The 18,524-nt window shown below is 58.0% G+C and overlaps 5 pseudogenes; all 5 read left to right on the forward strand.

Moving 5' to 3' along the window:
- The first annotated feature begins 2,982 nt into the window (after positions 1-2,982).
- LOC129202773 (feather keratin 2-like) lies at positions 2,983-3,645 on the forward strand (annotated as a pseudogene).
- Positions 3,646-6,306: 2,661 nt separating this feature from the next.
- On the forward strand, positions 6,307-6,969 carry LOC129202785 (feather keratin 2-like; annotated as a pseudogene).
- A 2,662-nt stretch (positions 6,970-9,631) lies between these two features.
- On the forward strand, positions 9,632-10,294 carry LOC129202795 (feather keratin 2-like; annotated as a pseudogene).
- A 2,662-nt stretch (positions 10,295-12,956) lies between these two features.
- On the forward strand, positions 12,957-13,619 carry LOC129202805 (feather keratin 2-like; annotated as a pseudogene).
- A 2,628-nt stretch (positions 13,620-16,247) lies between these two features.
- LOC129203727 (feather keratin-like) lies at positions 16,248-16,922 on the forward strand (annotated as a pseudogene).
- The last annotated feature ends 1,602 nt before the right edge of the window (positions 16,923-18,524 follow it).

The following is an 18,524-nucleotide window of genomic DNA, read 5'->3' on the forward strand; positions in this document are numbered from 1 at the left end:
CCTGTTTGTTTTTGTGCCCCTCGGTGCCGTCCCCGTGGGTGCGAGTGCAAGCAGGCAGAGGAGGCCTGCTTGCGAGAGCAGGACATTTTGCCGGCAGCCCTGGTTGCGAGCTCGTGAGGCCTGTGTTGTTGGGAGGCCTGCCACGCTGGCCGTAGGCTTGTGTTTGCCCCGCTGTAGAGCTCCCCTTTTCTCGGGCCGGCATGTTTGCATCCTGGGCTGTAGCGCTTGATGTGGCTCACCTCGCAAGGGCAGGTGAGGTTCTCTGAGAGCCCGTGAATATGGCGAGAGGCAGAGGGGCAGCGTTAGTGGTGGTGGACCTGGCAGTGCTAGTTTAACGGTTGGACCTGATGGGTCTTTTCCAACCTTTATGATTGTATGTTTCTGTGAAAGGGTGTCAGCTGACTCCGAGATGGACCTGCTTGTAGGCAAACGAGAGCTAATGAGCAATGTTGGTATCACCTCTTTGATAACCTATTTAAGAGGGGGAAAGCAGTACCTGCACAATTGTAAGTGGAAGAGAGGCGTGATGATAATATGTGAGAGAAAAAACTCCACGGCCATCAAGGTCAGCGAAGAAGGAGGGTGAGGAGTTGCTCCAGGTGCCGGAGCAGAGATTCCCCTGCAGCCCATAGGGTAGAGCTTGGTGAAGCCGTTTGTCCCCTGGGCTCCCACTGAGGCCTGCGTTGGAGCAGATATCCGCCTGCAGCCCGTGGAGGACTCCGTGCTGGAGCAGGTGGATGGTCCTGAAAGAGGCTGTGACCCTGTGGGAAGGCTGCGCTGGCGTGGGCTTCTGGCAGGACGTGGGACCCCGTGGGCGCCTTAGACTGGAGCAGTCGGTTGCTGAAGGAGTGCACGTCGTGGAATGGACCCTAGCAGGAGCAGTTTGTGAAGAACTGCAGCCTGTGGGAGGGAGCCACGATGGAGAATTTTGTGCAGGAGTGTCTCCCGTGTGTGGGATTCCACGCTGGAGCAGGGAAAGAGTGTGAGGAGGAAGGTGCTGGGCCAGCTTCTATGACAGCATTTTTCAGCGAGCAGCACTTGCATGCCACAGCCTCGCAAGTAATGAGGTGGGGTGTGTTTTCTTTCCTGCAATTCTGCAAGTTCATGTTCTCTTCAGGACGTATCAACCTGGCCGTGTCAGCAGCTTTTAAGTAGGAGTACTAAAAGCCAAAGGATTTTTTTTGATGGTGCGTGTCTCAGGAGCCGAAGATGTAACCAAAGCATAATGGAGGCGTAGTGTCATCAGTGAAGTCATCCCATAGGAGGTCGCTCACCAGGTCATTAATGAAGCTATTCAAGAGCACTGGCCCCGCTACTGAGCCCTGAGGAACACCACTTATGACTGACCGCCAGCTGGATTTCACTCCATTCGCCACACCTCCTTGGGCCCGGCCGTCCAGCCAGTTTTTCACCCAGCAAAGAGTACGCCCGTGCAAGCCATGAGCAGCCAGTTTCTCCAGGAGAAGGCTGTGGCAAACAGTGTCAAAGGCTTTAATATTGTCCAGGTAGACAACATCCACAGCCTTTCCCTCATCCACTAAGCGGGTCACCTTGTCACAGGAGGAGATCAGGAGAGTCAAGCAGGACCTGTCTTTCATAAGCCCATGCTGACTGGGCCTGATCACCTGGCTGTCCCGAACGTGCTGCATGGTGGCGCTCAGGATGATCTGCTACGTAAACTTCCCTGCTACCAAAGTCAGACTGACAGGCTTCTAGTTCCCGGATCCTCCTTCCAGCCCTTCTTGCAGATAAGTGTCACATCTGCTAAGTTCCGGTCAACCGGGACCTCCCCGGTTAGCCAGGACTGCCGAGAAGTGATGGAAAGCGGCTTGGTGAGCGCTTCCACCAGCTCCCTCAGTACCCTTGGGTGGATCCCATCTGGCCCCATAGACTTGCGTGTGTCCAAGTGGTGTCGCAGGTCGCTAACCATTTCTCCTTGGGTTATGCGGGCTTCATTCTGCTCCCCGTTCCTGTCTTCCAGCTCAAGGGGCTGGGCACCGGCAGAAAAACTGGACTCAGCATTAAGAACTGAGGCAAAGAAGAAAGAAAGGAAGACAGAACGAACATCAACTTCGTCCTCATCCTTTGCCACTCTTGTTTTCCCCCGCATCCAATAAAGGATGCAGATCCTCCTCAGCCCTCCTTTTGTTGCTATACCTATTTATAGAAACATTTCTTCGTCTCTTTTACGGCAGTAGCCAGATAAAGTTTGAGTTGGGCTTTGGCCCTTCTCATTTTCTCCTTGCATAAACTCACCACATCCTTGTAGGCCTACTGAGCTGCCTGTCCCTTCTTCCACAAGTCATAAACTCTCCTTTTTTTACCCTGAGTTCCAGCCAAAGCTCTCCGTTCCGCCAGGCTGCTCTTCTTCCCTGCCGGCTCGTCTTTCGGCACATGGGGACTCTATCGAACAGGGCGGGTATCTTCCGCAACCTTCCAACAGAAGCCACCCCTCTAGCCCCCTCACTACCAAAACCTTGCCACATAAACCCAATACACCCAGCTACACCCTTAGAAGCCAGGGAGGCACCAAGGCACCCAGAGAGCACGCCCAAAGGGAAAGGCCAGGCCTTAACACAGGCTTAGCGAGCAGGGAGCAAGGTAGGTAAGGAGAGAACGCTATGGAAGGGGCATGCCTCATGCCCAGCACACCTCCACATCCCAGACCAGCCTTCCAGGGCTGCGAGGGAATGGAGCCCCCTCTTCACAAGGCACCCGCAAACCACCCCACATGAGTGCCGTGGGATGACCTCACTGATGACACCCCACCTCTTCTATGCTTTGGCCGTGCCTGCCCAATCCTTTTACACGCACCTGCCATACAAATCCTCCCAAATACCTACTCTCACTTAAAAGCTGCCGCCAGGGCCAAGTGGACACGTCCTCAAGGGGAGGACATTGAAAGGGAGCGTTGCAGGAAGGAAAACACACCCCACCTCATTACTGGCATGGTTGTGGCATGCAAGAACTGCTTGCTGAAAAATGCTGTCATGCGCAAAGGCTCTCTCTCACCCTCAGGCACTTGGGGACCAGCATAAAAGCCGAGCCAGGGCCTCTCTCCCTCACACACTTCTCCTGACGCCTTCTCCTACGCGGTCAACAAGGTGAGCACGAACCCTCTTCCCCTCCGTCTCCTGCCTCACCTGGCCCAGCTCTTCCAGCACGCTCGGCCCCCGGCCTCACCAGCCCTGACGCCTCCCCACCGCCACGCTCCCCACAGCCCCACACCACGCCTCCCCACTCCCTCGCCCTCCTCACACACCCCCCCTCGCACCCCCATGCCCCTACGCCTTCTCAACACCCTCTCTTCCAGGACCCCTCCGCACCACAGACATGGCCTGCTACGACCTCTGCCGCCCCTGCGGACCCACCCCACTGGCTAACAGCTGCAACGAGCCCTGCGTCAGGCAGTGCGAGGACTCCCGCGTCGTCATCCAGCCACCCGCCGTGCTCGTCACCCTGCCCGGACCCATCCTCAGCTCCTTCCCCCAGAACACCGCCGTCGGATCCTCCTCATCGGCTGCCGTGGGCAACGTCCTCAGCTCCCAGGGAGTGCCCATCTCTGGCGGCTTCGGCTTCGGCTCTGGCTCCGGCTTCGGAGGCCTGGGCTGCTTCGGCGGCCTAAGAGGCTGCTACCCCTGCTAAGGGCCCTCGCCACCACCACCACCCCTAACACCAGCCACCCAAACCTTGGAAGCCAAGGCATGCATTGAGGAGGCACCTCCGCGCCTTCCCTGGCACATGGACCTGCCATCCACGGCTCTGCCTTGCTCAAGGCACCAAGCAAGGAAGCAGGGAAGGGGCCAGCCTGGGCTGATGCAAACACGGCCCACCTACCTTCTCCTCTTCTCCCACTTCCTTCTCCGCATAGCCTCTTCTCCTGTGTCCGCTACGCTCCGCGGCAACCAACTTCTCACAAGCCAAAGCCCACCACGGACCTCCGGTGTCCCACTCCCACGGTGGGACAGGAAGACCTCGGTGCTCTGGCGAGACCTACTGCACGCAAGGCACCTTGGCTGATGACCAAGGCTGACCTCCCTTCCACCTGGTGCTTCTGCCGTTTCACTATTTTTTCCCCCTCAATAAAGTTCTCCTGCATCTCAGCCTGACATTCTTCATTGCCCGTCTTTGCACACGCTCCAGCCCCTCAACGTCCTTCCTGTAGTGAGGGGCCCGAAACTGAACACAGTATTCCAGCTGCCGCCTCAGCAGGGCCGACTACAGGGGGACGATCACTGCCCTAGTCCTGCTGGCCACACTGTCTCTGATACAAGCCAGCATGTCGTTGGCCTCCCCGGCACGCTGCTGGCTCATATTCAGCCCGCTGTCGACCAACACCCCCCAGGTCCTTTTCCACCAGGCGGCTCTCCAGCCACTCTGCCCCAAGCCCGTAGCGATGCCTGGCGTTGCTGTGACCCAAGTGCAGGACCCGCCACTCAGCCTTGTTGAGCCTCATGCAGCTGGCCTCAGCCCATCCATCCAGCCTGTCCAGATCCCTCTCTAGAGCCTTCCTACCCTCAAGCACAGCAACACTCCCCACCAACTTGGTGTTGCCTGCAAACCTACTGAGGGTGCACTCGATCCCCTCGTCCAGATCATTAATGAAGCTATTCAAGAGCACTGGCCCCGCTACTGAGCCCTGAGGAACACCACTTATGACTGACCGCCAGCTGGATTTCACTCCATTCGCCACACCTCCTTGGGCCCGGCCGTCCAGCCAGTTTTTCACCCAGCAAAGAGTACGCCCGTCCAAGCCATGAGCAGCCAGTTTCTCCAGGAGAAGGCTGTGGCAAACAGTGTCAAAGGCTTTAATATTGTCCAGGTAGACAACATCCACAGCCTTTCCCTCATCCACTAAGCGGGTCACCTTGTCACAGGAGGAGATCAGGAGAGTCAAGCAGGACCTGTCTTTCATAAGCCCATGCTGACTGGGCCTGATCACCTGGCTGTCCCGAACGTGCTGCATGGTGGCGCTCAGGATGATCTGCTGCGTAAACTTCCCCGCTACCAAAGTCAGACTGACAGGCTTCTAGTTCCCGGATCCTCCTTCCAGCCCTTCTTGCAGATAAGTGTCACATCTGCTAAGTTCCGGTCAACCGGGACCTCCCCGGTTAGCCAGGACTGCCGAGAAGTGATGGAAAGCGGCTTGGTGAGCGCTTCCACCAGCTCCCTCAGTACCCTTGGGTGGATCCCATCTGGCCCCATAGACTTGCGTGTGTCCAAGTGGTGTCGCAGGTCGCTAACCATTTCTCCTTGGGTTATGCGGGCTTCATTCTGCTCCCCGTTCCTGTCTTCCAGCTCAAGGGGCTGGGCACCGGCAGAAAAACTGGACTCAGCATTAAGAACTGAGGCAAAGAAGAAAGAAAGGAAGAAAGGAAGACAGAACGAACATCAACTTCGTCCTCATCCTTTGCCACTCTTGTTTTCCCCCGCATCCAATAAAGGATGCAGATCCTCCTCAGCCCTCCTTTTGTTGCTATACCTATTTATAGAAACATTTCTTCGTCTCTTTTACGGCAGTAGCCAGATAAAGTTTGAGTTGGGCTTTGGCCCTTCTCATTTTCTCCTTGCATAAACTCACCACATCCTTGTAGGCCTCCTGAGCTGCCTGTCCCTTCTTCCACAAGTCATAAACTCTCCTTTTTTTACCCTGAGTTCCAGCCAAAGCTCTCCGTTCCGCCAGGCTGCTCTTCTTCCCTGCCGGCTCGTCTTCGGCACATGGGGACTCTATCGAACAGGGCGGGTATCTTCCGCAACCTTCCAACAGAAGCCACCCCTCTAGCCCCCTCACTACCAAAACCTTGCCACATAAACCCAATACACCCAGCTACACCCTTAGAAGCCAGGGAGGCACCAAGGCACCCAGAGAGCACGCCCAAAGGGAAAGGCCAGGCCTTAACACAGGCTTAGCGAGCAGGGAGCAAGGTAGGTAAGGAGAGAACGCTATGGAAGGGGCATGCCTCATGCCCAGCACACCTCCAAATCCCAGACCAGCCTTCCAGGGCTGCGAGGGAATGGAGCCCCCTCTTCACAAGGCACCCGCAAACCACCCCACATGAGTGCCGTGGGATGACCTCACTGATGACGCCCCACCTCTTCTATGCTTTGGCCGTGCCTGCCCAATCCTTTTACACGCACCTGCCATACAAATCCTCCCAAATACCTACTCTCACTTAAAAGCTGCCGCCAGGGCCAAGTGGACACGTCCTCAAGGGGAGGACATTGAAAGGGAGCGTTGCAGGAAGGAAAACACACCCCACCTCATTACTGGCATGGTTGTGGCATGCAAGAACTGCTTGCTGAAAAATGCTGTCATGCGCAAAGGCTCTCTCTCACCCTCAGGCACTTGGGGACCAGCATAAAAGCCGAGCCAGGGCCTCTCTCCCTCACACACTTCTCCTGACGCCTTCTCCTACGCGGTCAACAAGGTGAGCACGAACCCTCTTCCCCTCCGTCTCCTGCCTCACCTGGCCCAGCTCTTCCAGCACGCTCGGCCCCCGGCCTCACCAGCCCTGACGCCTCCCCACCGCCACGCTCCCCACAGCCCCACACCACGCCTCCCCACTCCCTCGCCCTCCTCACACACCCCCCCTCGCACCCCCATGCCCCTACGCCTTCTCAACACCCTCTCTTCCAGGACCCCTCCGCACCACAGACATGGCCTGCTACGACCTCTGCCGCCCCTGCGGACCCACCCCGCTGGCTAACAGCTGCAACGAGCCCTGCGTCAGGCAGTGCGAGGACTCCCGCGTCGTCATCCAGCCACCCGCCGTGCTCGTCACCCTGCCCGGACCCATCCTCAGCTCCTTCCCCCAGAACACCGCCGTCGGATCCTCCTCATCGGCTGCCGTGGGCAACGTCCTCAGCTCCCAGGGAGTGCCCATCTCTGGCGGCTTCGGCTTCGGCTCTGGCTCCGGCTTCGGAGGCCTGGGCTGCTTCGGCGGCCTAAGAGGCTGCTACCCCTGCTAAGGGCCCTCGCCACCACCACCACCCCTAACACCAGCCACCCAAACCCTGGAAGCCAAGGCATGCATTGAGGAGGCACCTCCGCGCCTTCCCTGGCACATGGACCTGCCATCCACGGCTCTGCCTTGCTCAAGGCACCAAGCAAGGAAGCAGGGAAGGGGCCAGCCTGGGCTGATGCAAACACGGCCCACCTACCTTCTCCTCTTCTCCCACTTCCTTCTCTGCATAGCCTCTTCTCCTGTGTCCGCTACGCTCCGTGGCAACCAACTTCTCACAAGCCAAAGCCCACCACGGACCTCCGGTGTCCCACTCCCACGGTGGGACAGGAAGACCTCGGTGCTCTGGCGAGACCTACTGCACGCAAGGCACCTTGGCTGATGACCAAGGCTGACCTCCCTTCCACCTGGTGCTTCTGCCGTTTCACTATTTTTTCCCCCTCAATAAAGTTCTCCTGCATCTCAGCCTGACATTCTTCATTGCCCGTCTTTGCACACGCTCCAGCCCCTCAACGTCCTTCCTGTAGTGAGGGGCCCGAAACTGAACACAGTATTCCAGCTGCCGCCTCAGCAGGGCCGACTACAGGGGGACGATCACTGCCCTAGTCCTGCTGGCCACACTGTCTCTGATACAAGCCAGCATGTCGTTGGCCTCCCCGGCACGCTGCTGGCTCATATTCAGCACGCTGTCGACCAACACCCCCCAGGTCCTTTTCCACCAGGCGGCTCTCCAGCCACTCTGCCCCAAGCCCGTAGCGATGCCTGGCGTTGCTGTGACCCAAGTGCAGGACCCGCCACTCAGCCTTGTTGAGCCTCATGCAGCTGGCCTCAGCCCATCCATCCAGCCTGTCCAGATCCCTCTCTAGAGCCTTCCTACCCTCAAGCACAGCAACACTCCCCACCAACTTGGTGTTGCCTGCAAACCTACTGAGGGTGCACTCGATCCCCTCGTCCAGATCATTAATGAAGCTATTCAAGAGCACTGGCCCCGCTACTGAGCCCTGAGGAACACCACTTATGACTGACCGCCAGCTGGATTTCACTCCATTCGCCACACCTCCTTGGGCCCAGCCGTCCAGCCAGTTTTTCACCCAGCAAAGAGTACGCCCGTCCAAGCCATGAGCAGCCAGTTTCTCCAGGAGAAGGCTGTGGCAAACAGTGTCAAAGGCTTTAATATTGTCCAGGTAGACAACATCCACAGCCTTTCCCTCATCCACTAAGCGGGTCACCTTGTCACAGGAGGAGATCAGGAGAGTCAAGCAGGACCTGTCTTTCATAAGCCCATGCTGACTGGGCCTGATCACCTGGCTGTCCCGAACGTGCTGCATGGTGGCGCTCAGGATGATCTGCTACGTAAACTTCCCCGCTACCAAAGTCAGACTGACAGGCTTCTAGTTCCCGGATCCTCCTTCCAGCCCTTCTTGTAGATAAGTGTCACATCTGCTAAGTTCCGGTCAACCGGGACCTCCCCAGTTAGCCAGGACTGCCGAGAAGTGATGGAAAGCGGCTTGGTGAGCGCTTCCACCAGCTCCCTCAGTACCCTTGGGTGGATCCCATCTGGCCCCATAGACTTGCGTGTGTCTAAGTGGTGTCGCAGGTCGCTAACCATTTCTCCTTGGGTTATGCGGGCTTCATTCTGCTCCCCGTTCCTGTCTTCCAGCTCAAGGGGCTGGGCACCGGCAGAAAAACTGGACTCAGCATTAAGAACTGAGGCAAAGAAGAAAGAAAGGAAGAAAGGAAGACAGAACGAACATCAACTTCGTCCTCATCCTTTGCCACTCTTGTTTTCCCCCGCATCCAATAAAGGATGCAGATCCTCCTCAGCCCTCCTTTTGTTGCTATACCTATTTATAGAAACATTTCTTCGTCTCTTTTACGGCAGTAGCCAGATAAAGTTTGAGTTGGGCTTTGGCCCTTCTCATTTTCTCCTTGCATAAACTCACCACATCCTTGTAGGCCTACTGAGCTGCCTGTCCCTTCTTCCACAAGTCATAAACTCTCCTTTTTTTACCCTGAGTTCCAGCCAAAGCTCTCCGTTCCGCCAGGCTGCTCTTCTTCCCTGCCGGCTCGTCTTTCGGCACATGGGGACTCTATCGAACAGGGCGGGTATCTTCCGCAACCTTCCAACAGAAGCCACCCCTCTAGCCCCCTCACTACCAAAACCTTGCCACATAAACCCAATACACCCAGCTACACCCTTAGAAGCCAGGGAGGCACCAAGGCACCCAGAGAGCACGCCCAAAGGGAAAGGCCAGGCCTTAACACAGGCTTAGCGAGCAGGGAGCAAGGTAGGTAAGGAGAGAACGCTATGGAAGGGGCATGCCTCATGCCCAGCACACCTCCACATCCCAGACCAGCCTTCCAGGGCTGCGAGGGAATGGAGCCCCCTCTTCACAAGGCACCCGCAAACCACCCCACATGAGTGCCGTGGGATGACCTCACTGATGACGCCCCACCTCTTCTATGCTTTGGCTGTGCCTGCCCAATCCTTTTACACGCACCTGCCATACAAATCCTCCCAAATACCTACTCTCACTTAAAAGCTGCCGCCAGGGCCAAGTGGACACGTCCTCAAGGGGAGGACATTGAAAGGGAGCGTTGCAGGAAGGAAAACACACCCCACCTCATTACTGGCATGGTTGTGGCATGCAAGAACTGCTTGCTGAAAAATGCTGTCATGCGCAAAGGCTCTCTCTCACCCTCAGGCACTTGGGGACCAGCATAAAAGCCGAGCCAGGGCCTCTCTCCCTCACACACTTCTCCTGACGCCTTCTCCTACGCGGTCAACAAGGTGAGCACGAACCCTCTTCCCCTCCGTCTCCTGCCTCACCTGGCCCAGCTCTTCCAGCACGCTCGGCCCCCGGCCTCACCAGCCCTGACGCCTCCCCACCGCCACGCTCCCCACAGCCCCACACCACGCCTCCCCACTCCCTCGCCCTCCTCACACACCCCCCCTCGCACCCCCATGCCCCTACGCCTTCTCAACACCCTCTCTTCCAGGACCCCTCCGCACCACAGACATGGCCTGCTACGACCTCTGCCGCCCCTGCGGACCCACCCCGCTGGCTAACAGCTGCAACGAGCCCTGCGTCAGGCAGTGCGAGGACTCCCGCGTCGTCATCCAGCCACCCGCCGTGCTCGTCACCCTGCCCGGACCCATCCTCAGCTCCTTCCCCCAGAACACCGCCGTCGGATCCTCCTCATCGGCTGCCGTGGGCAACGTCCTCAGCTCCCAGGGAGTGCCCATCTCTGGCGGCTTCGGCTTCGGCTCTGGCTCCGGCTTCGGAGGCCTGGGCTGCTTCGGCGGCCTAAGAGGCTGCTACCCCTGCTAAGGGCCCTCGCCACCACCACCACCCCTAACACCAGCCACCCAAACCCTGGAAGCCAAGGCATGCATTGAGGAGGCACCTCCGCGCCTTCCCTGGCACATGGACCTGCCATCCACGGCTCTGCCTTGCTCAAGGCACCAAGCAAGGAAGCAGGGAAGGGGCCAGCCTGGGCTGATGCAAACACGGCCCACCTACCTTCTCCTCTTCTCCCACTTCCTTCTCCGCATAGCCTCTTCTCCTGTGTCCGCTACGCTCCGTGGCAACCAACTTCTCACAAGCCAAAGCCCACCACGGACCTCCGGTGTCCCACTCCCACGGTGGGACAGGAAGACCTCGGTGCTCTGGCGAGACCTACTGCACGCAAGGCACCTTGGCTGATGACCAAGGCTGACCTCCCTTCCACCTGGTGCTTCTGCCGTTTCACTATTTTTTCCCCCTCAATAAAGTTCTCCTGCATCTCAGCCTGACATTCTTCATTGCCCGTCTTTGCACACGCTCCAGCCCCTCAACGTCCTTCCTGTAGTGAGGGGCCCGAAACTGAACACAGTATTCCAGCTGCCGCCTCAGCAGGGCCGACTACAGGGGGACGATCACTGCCCTAGTCCTGCTGGCCACACTGTCTCTGATACAAGCCAGCATGTCGTTGGCCTCCCCGGCACGCTGCTGGCTCATATTCAGCACGCTGTCGACCAACACCCCCCAGGTCCTTTTCCACCAGGCGGCTCTCCAGCCACTCTGCCCCAAGCCCGTAGCGATGCCTGGCGTTGCTGTGACCCAAGTGCAGGACCCGCCACTCAGCCTTGTTGAGCCTCATGCAGCTGGCCTCAGCCCATCCATCCAGCCTGTCCAGATCCCTCTCTAGAGCCTTCCTACCCTCAAGCACAGCAACACTCCCCACCAACTTGGTGTTGCCTGCAAACCTACTGAGGGTGCACTCGATCCCCTCGTCCAGATCATTAATGAAGCTATTCAAGAGCACTGGCCCCGCTACTGAGCCCTGAGGAACACCACTTATGACTGACCGCCAGCTGGATTTCACTCCATTCACCACACCTCCTTGGGCCCAGCCGTCCAGCCAGTTTTTCACCCAGCAAAGAGTACACCTGTCCAAGCCATGAGCAGCCAGTTTCTCCAGGAGAAGGCTGTGGCAAACAGTGTCAAAGGCTTTAATATTGTCCAGGTAGACAACATCCACAGCCTTTCCCTCATCCACTAAGCGGGTCACCTTGTCACAGGAGGAGATCAGGAGAGTCAAGCAGGACCTGTCTTTCATAAGCCCATGCTGACTGGGCCTGATCACCTGGCTGTCCCGAACGTGCTGCATGGTGGCGCTCAGGATGATCTGCTACGTAAACTTCCCCGCTACCAAAGTCAGACTGAGAGGCTTCTAGTTCCCAGATCCTCCTTCCAGCCCTTCTTGTAGATAAGTGTCACATCTGCTAAGTTCCGGTCAACCGGGACCTCCCCGGTTAGCCAGGACTGCCGAGAAGTGATGGAAAGCGGCTTGGTGAGCACTTCCACCAGCTCCCTCAGTACCCTTGGGTGGATCCCATCTGGCCCCATAGACTTGCGTGTGTCTAAGTGGTGTCGCAGGTCGCTAACCATTTCTCCTTGGGTTATGCGGGCTTCATTCTGCTCCCCGTTCCTGTCTTCCAGCTCAAGGGGCTGGGCACCGGCAGAAAAACTGGACTCAGCATTAAGAACTGAGGCAAAGAAGAAAGAAAGGAAGAAAGGAAGACAGAACGAACATCAACTTCGTCCTCATCCTTTGCCACTCTTGTTTTCCCCCGCATCCAATAAAGGATGCAGATCCTCCTCAGCCCTCCTTTTGTTGCTATACCTATTTATAGAAACATTTCTTCGTCTCTTTTACGGCAGTAGCCAGATAAAGTTTGAGTTGGGCTTTGGCCCTTCTCATTTTCTCCTTGCATAAACTCACCACATCCTTGTAGGCCTACTGAGCTGCCTGTCCCTTCTTCCACAAGTCATAAACTCTCCTTTTTTTACCCTGAGTTCCAGCCAAAGCTCTCCGTTCCGCCAGGCTGCTCTTCTTCCCTGCCGGCTCGTCTTTTGGCACATGGGGACTCTATCGAACAGGGCGGGTATCTTCCGCAACCTTCCAACAGAAGCCACCCCTCTAGCCCCCTCACTACCAAAACCTTGCCACATAAACCCAATACACCCAGCTACACCCTTAGAAGCCAGGGAGGCACCAAGGCACCCAGAGAGCACGCCCAAAGGGAAAGGCCAGGCCTTAACACAGGCTTAGCGAGCAGGGAGCAAGGTAGGTAAGGAGAGAACGCTATGGAAGGGGCATGCCTCATGCCCAGCACACCTCCACATCCCAGACCAGCCTTCCAGGGCTGCGAGGGAATGGAGCCCCCTCTTCACAAGGCACCCGCAAACCACCCCACATGAGTGCCGTGGGATGACCTCACTGATGACACCCCACCTCTTCTATGCTTTGGCCGTGCCTGCCCAATCCTTTTACACGCACCTGCCATACAAATCCTCCCAAATACCTACTCTCACTTAAAAGCTGCCGCCAGGGCCAAGTGGACACGTCCTCAAGGGGAGGACATGAAAAGGGAGCGTTGCAGGAAGGAAAACACACCCCACCTCATTACTGGCATGGTTGTGGCATGCAAGAACTGCTTGCTGAAAAATGCTGTCATGCGCAAAGGCTCTCTCTCATCCTCAGGCACTTGGGGACCAGCATAAAAGCCGAGCCAGGGCCTCTCTCCCTCACACACTTCTCCTGACGCCTTCTCCTACGCGGTCAACAAGGTGAGCACGAACCCTCTTCCCCTCCGTCTCCTGCCTCACCTGGCCCAGCTCTTCCAGCACACTCGGCCCCCGGCCTCACCAGCCCTGACGCCTCCCCACCGCCACGCTCCCCACAGCCCCACACCACGCCTCCCCACTCCCTCGCCCTCCTCACACACCCCCCCTCGCACCCCCATGCCCCTACGCCTTCTCAACACCCTCTCTTCCAGGACCCCTCCGCACCACAGACATGGCCTGCTACGACCTCTGCCGCCCCTGCGGACCCACCCCGCTGGCTAACAGCTGCAACGAGCCCTGCGTCAGGCAGTGCGAGGACTCCCGCGTCGTCATCCAGCCACCCGCCGTGCTCGTCACCCTGCCCGGACCCATCCTCAGCTCCTTCCCCCAGAACACCGCCGTCGGATCCTCCTCATCGGCTGCCGTGGGCAACGTCCTCAGCTCCCAGGGAGTGCCCATCTCTGGCGGCTTCGGCTTCGGCTCTGGCTCCGGCTTCGGAGGCCTGGGCTGCTTCGGCGGCCTAAGAGGCTGCTACCCCTGCTAAGGGCCCTCGCCACCACCACCACCCCTAACACCAGCCACCCAAACCCTGGAAGCCAAGGCATGCATTGAGGAGGCACCTCCGCGCCTTCCCTGGCACATGGACCTGCCATCCACGGCTCTGCCTTGCTCAAGGCACCAAGCAAGGAAGCAGGGAAGGGGCCAGCCTGGGCTGATGCAAACACGGCCCACCTACCTTCTCCTCTTCTCCCACTTCCTTCTCCGCATAGCCTCTTCTCCTGTGTCCGCTACGCTCCGCGGCAACCAACTTCTCACAAGCCAAAGCCCACCATGGACCTCCGGTGTCCCACTCCCACGGTGGGACAGGAAGACCTCGGTGCTCTGGCGAGACCTACTGCACGCAAGGCACCTTGGCTGATGACCAAGGCTGACCTCCCTTCCACCTGGTGCTTCTGCCGTTTCACTATTTTTTCCCCCTCAATAAAGTTCTCCTGCATCTCAGCCTGACATTCTTCATTGCCCGTCTTTGCACACGCTCCAGCCCCTCAACGTCCTTCCTGTAGTGAGGGGCCCGAAACTGAACACAGTATTCCAGCTGCCGCCTCAGCAGGGCCGACTACAGGGGGACGATCACTGCCCTAGTCCTGCTGGCCACACTGTCTCTGATACAAGCCAGCATGTCGTTGGCCTCCCCGGCACGCTGCTGGCTCATATTCAGCACGCTGTCGACCAACACCCCCCAGGTCCTTTTCCACCAGGCGGCTCTCCAGCCACTCTGCCCCAAGCCCGTAGCGATGCCTGGCGTTGCTGTGACCCAAGTGCAGGACCCGCCACTCAGCCTTGTTGAGCCTCATGCAGCTGGCCTCAGCCCATCCATCCAGCCTGTCCAGATCCCTCTCTAGAGCCTTCCTACCCTCAAGCACAGCAACACTCCCCACCAACTTGGTGTTGCCTGCAAACCTACTGAGGGTGCACTCGATCCCCTCGTCCAGATCATTAATGAAGCTATTCAAGAGCACTGGCCCCGCTACTGAGCCCTGAGGAACACCACTTATGACTGACCGCCAGCTGGATTTCACTCCATTCGCCACACCTCCTTGGGCCCGGCCGTCCAGCCAGTTTTTCACCCAGCAAAGAGTACGCCCGTCCAAGCCATGAGCAGCCAGTTTCTCCAGGAGAAGGCTGTGGCAAACAGTGTCAAAGGCTTTAATATTGTCCAGGTAGACAACATCCACAGCCTTTCCCTCATCCACTAAGCGGGTCACCTTGTCACAGGAGGAGATCAGGAGAGTCAAGCAGGACCTGTCTTTCATAAGCCCATGCTGACTGGGCCTGATCACCTGGCTGTCCCGAACGTGCTGCATGGTGGCGCTCAGGATGATCTGCTACGTAAACTTCCCCGCTACCAAAGTCAGACTGACAGGCTTCTAGTTCCCGGATCCTCCTTCCAGCCCTTCTTGCAGATAAGTGTCACATCTGCTAAGTTCCGGTCAACCGGGACCTCCCCGGTTAGCCAGGACTGCCGAGAAGTGATGGAAAGCGGCTTGGTGAGCACTTCCACCAGCTCCCTCAGTACCCTTGGGTGGATCCCATCTGGCCCCATAGACTTGCGTGTGTCCAAGTGGTGTCGCAGGTCGCTAACCATTTCTCCTTGGGTTATGCGGGCTTCATTCTGCTCCCCGTTCCTGTCTTCCAGCTCAAGGGGCTGGGCACCGGCAGAAAAACTGGACTCAGCATTAAGAACTGAGGCAAAGAAGAAAGAAAGGAAGAAAGGAAGACAGAACGAACATCAACTTCGTCCTCATCCTTTGCCACTCTTGTTTTCCCCCGCATCCAATAAAGGATGCAGATCCTCCTCAGCCCTCCTTTTGTTGCTATACCTATTTATAGAAACATTTCTTCGTCTCTTTTACGGCAGTAGCCAGATAAAGTTTGAGTTGGGCTTTGGCCCTTCTCATTTTCTCCTTGCATAAACTCACCACATCCTTGTAGGCCTACTGAGCTGCCTGTCCCTTCTTCCACAAGTCATAAACTCTCCTTTTTTTACCCTGAGTTCCAGCCAAAGCTCTCCGTTCCGCCAGGCTGCTCTTCTTCCCTGCCGGCTCGTCTTTCGGCACATGGGGACTCTATCGAACAGGGCGGGTATCTTCCGCAACCTTCCAACAGAAGCCACCCCTCTAGCCCCCTCACTACCAAAACCTTGCCACATAAACCCAATACACCCAGCTACACCCTTAGAAGCCAGGGAGGCACCAAGGCACCCGGAGAGCACACCCAAAGGGAAAGGCCAGGCCTTAACACAGGCTTAGCGAGCAGGGAGCAAGGTAGGTAAGGAGAGAACGCTATGGAAGGGGCATGCCTCATGCCCAGCACACCTCCACATCCCAGACCAGCCTTCCAGGGCTGCGAGGGAATGGAGCCCCCTCTTCACAAGGCACCCGCAAACCACCCCACATGAGTGCCGTGGGATGACCTCACTGATGACGCCCCACCTCTTCTATGCTTTGGCCGTGCCTGCCCAATCCTTTTACACGCACCTGCCATACAAATCCTCCCAAATACCTACTCTCACTTAAAAGCTGCCGCCAGGGCCAAGTGGACACGTCCTCAAGGGGAGGACATTGAAAGGGAGCGTTGCAGGAAGGAAAACACACCCCACCTCATTACTGGCATGGTTGTGGCATGCAAGAACTGCTTGCTGAAAAATGCTGTCATGCGCAAAGGCTCTCTCTCACCCTCAGGCACTTGGGGACCAGCATAAAAGCCGAGCCAGGGCCTCTCTCCCTCACACACTTCTCCTGACGCCTTCTCCTACGCGGTCAACAAGGTGAGCACGAACCCTCTTCCCCTCCGTCTCCTGCCTCACCTGGCCCAGCTCTTCCAGCACGCTCGGCCCCCGGCCTCACCAGCCCTGACGCCTCCCCACCGCCACGCTCCCCACAGCCCCACACCACGCCTCCCCACTCCCTCGCCCTCCTCACACACCCCCGCTCTCTCAACACCCTCTCTTCCAGGACCCCTCCGCACCACAGACATGGCCTGCTACGACCTCTGCAGCCCCTGCGGACCCACCCCGCTGGCTAACAGCTGCAACGAGCCCTGCGTCAGGCAGTGCGAGGACTCCCGCGTCGTCATCCAGCCACCCGCCGTGCTTGTCACCCTGCCCGGACCCATCCTCAGCTCCTTCCCCCAGAACACCGCCGTCGGATCCTCCTCATCGGCTGCCGTGGGCAACGTCCTCAGCTCCCAGGGAGTGCCCATCTCTGGCGGCTTCGGCTTCGGCTCTGGCTCCGGCTTCGGAGGCCTGGGCTGCTTCGGCGGCCTAAGAGGCTGCTACCCCTGCTAAGGGCCCTCGCCACCACCACCACCCCTAACACCAGCCACCCAAACCCTGGAAGCCAAGGCATGCATTGAGGAGGCACCTCCGCGCCTTCCCTGGCACATGGACCTGCCATCCACGGCTCTGCCTTGCTCAAGGCACCAAGCAAGGAAGCAGGGAAGGGGCCAGCCTGGGCTGATGCAAACACGGCCCACCTACCTTCTCCTCTTCTCCCACTTCCTTCTCCGCATAGCCTCTTCTCCTGTGTCCGCTACGCTCCGCGGCAACCAACTTCTCACAAGCCAAAGCCCACCACGGACCTCCGGTGTCCCACTCCCACAGTGGGACAGGAAGACCTCGGTGCTCTGGCGAGACCTACTGCACGCAAGGCACCTTGGCTGATGACCAAGGCTGACCTCCCTTCCACCTGGTGCTTCTGCCGTTTCACTATTTTTTCCCCCTCAATAAAGTTCTCCTGCATCTCAGCCTGACATTCTTCATTGCCCGTCTTTGCACACGCTCCAGCCCCTCAACGTCCTTCCTGTAGTGAGGGGCCCGAAACTGAACACAGTATTCCAGCTGCCGCCTCAGCAGGGCCGACTACAGGGGGACGATCACTGCCCTAGTCCTGCTGGCCACACTGTCTCTGATACAAGCCAGCATGTCGTTGGCCTCCCCGGCACGCTGCTGGCTCATATTCAGCACGCTGTCGACCAACACCCCCCAGGTCCTTTTCCACCAGGCGGCTCTCCAGCCACTCTGCCCCAAGCCCGTAGCGATGCCTGGCGTTGCTGTGACCCAAGTGCAGGACCCGCCACTCAGCCTTGTTGAGCCTCATGCAGCTGGCCTCAGCCCATCCATCCAGCCTGTCCAGATCCCTCTCTAGAGCCTTCCTACCCTCAAGCACAGCAACACTCCCCACCAACTTGGTGTTGCCTGCAAACCTACTGAGGGTGCACTCGATCCCCTCGTCCAGATCATTAATGAAGCTATTCAAGAGCACTGGCCCCGCTACTGAGCCCTGAGGAACACCACTTATGACTGACCGCCAGCTGGATTTCACTCCATTCGCCACACCTCCTTGGGCCCGGCCGTCCAGCCAGTTTTTCACCCAGCAAAGAGTACGCCCGTCCAAGCCACGAGCAGCCAGTTTCTCCAGGAGAAGGCTGTGGCAAACAGTGTCAAAGGCTTTAATATTGTCCAGGTAGACAACATCCACAGCCTTTCCCTCATCCACTAAGCGGGTCACCTTGTCACAGGAGGAGATCAGGAGAGTCAAGCAGGACCTGTCTTTCATAAGCCCATGCTGACTGGGCCTGATCACCTGGCTGTCCCGAACGTGCTGCATGGTGGCGCTCAGGATGATCTGCTACGTAAACTTCCCCGCTACCAAAGTCAGACTGACAGGCTTCTAGTTCCCGGATCCTCCTTCCAGCCCTTCTTGTAGATAAGTGTCACATCTGCTAAGTTCCGGTCAACCGGGACCTCCCCGGTTAGCCAGGACTGCCGAGAAGTGATGGAAAGCGGCTTGGTGAGCACTTCCACCAGCTCCCTCAGTACCCTTGGGTGGATCCCATCTGGCCCCATAGACTTGCGTGTGTCCAAGTGGTGTCGCAGGTCGCTAACCAT

Source organism: Grus americana, chromosome 2 (genome assembly GCF_028858705.1).
Source record: "Grus americana isolate bGruAme1 chromosome 2, bGruAme1.mat, whole genome shotgun sequence".
Lineage (NCBI taxonomy): Eukaryota > Metazoa > Chordata > Aves > Gruiformes > Gruidae > Grus > Grus americana.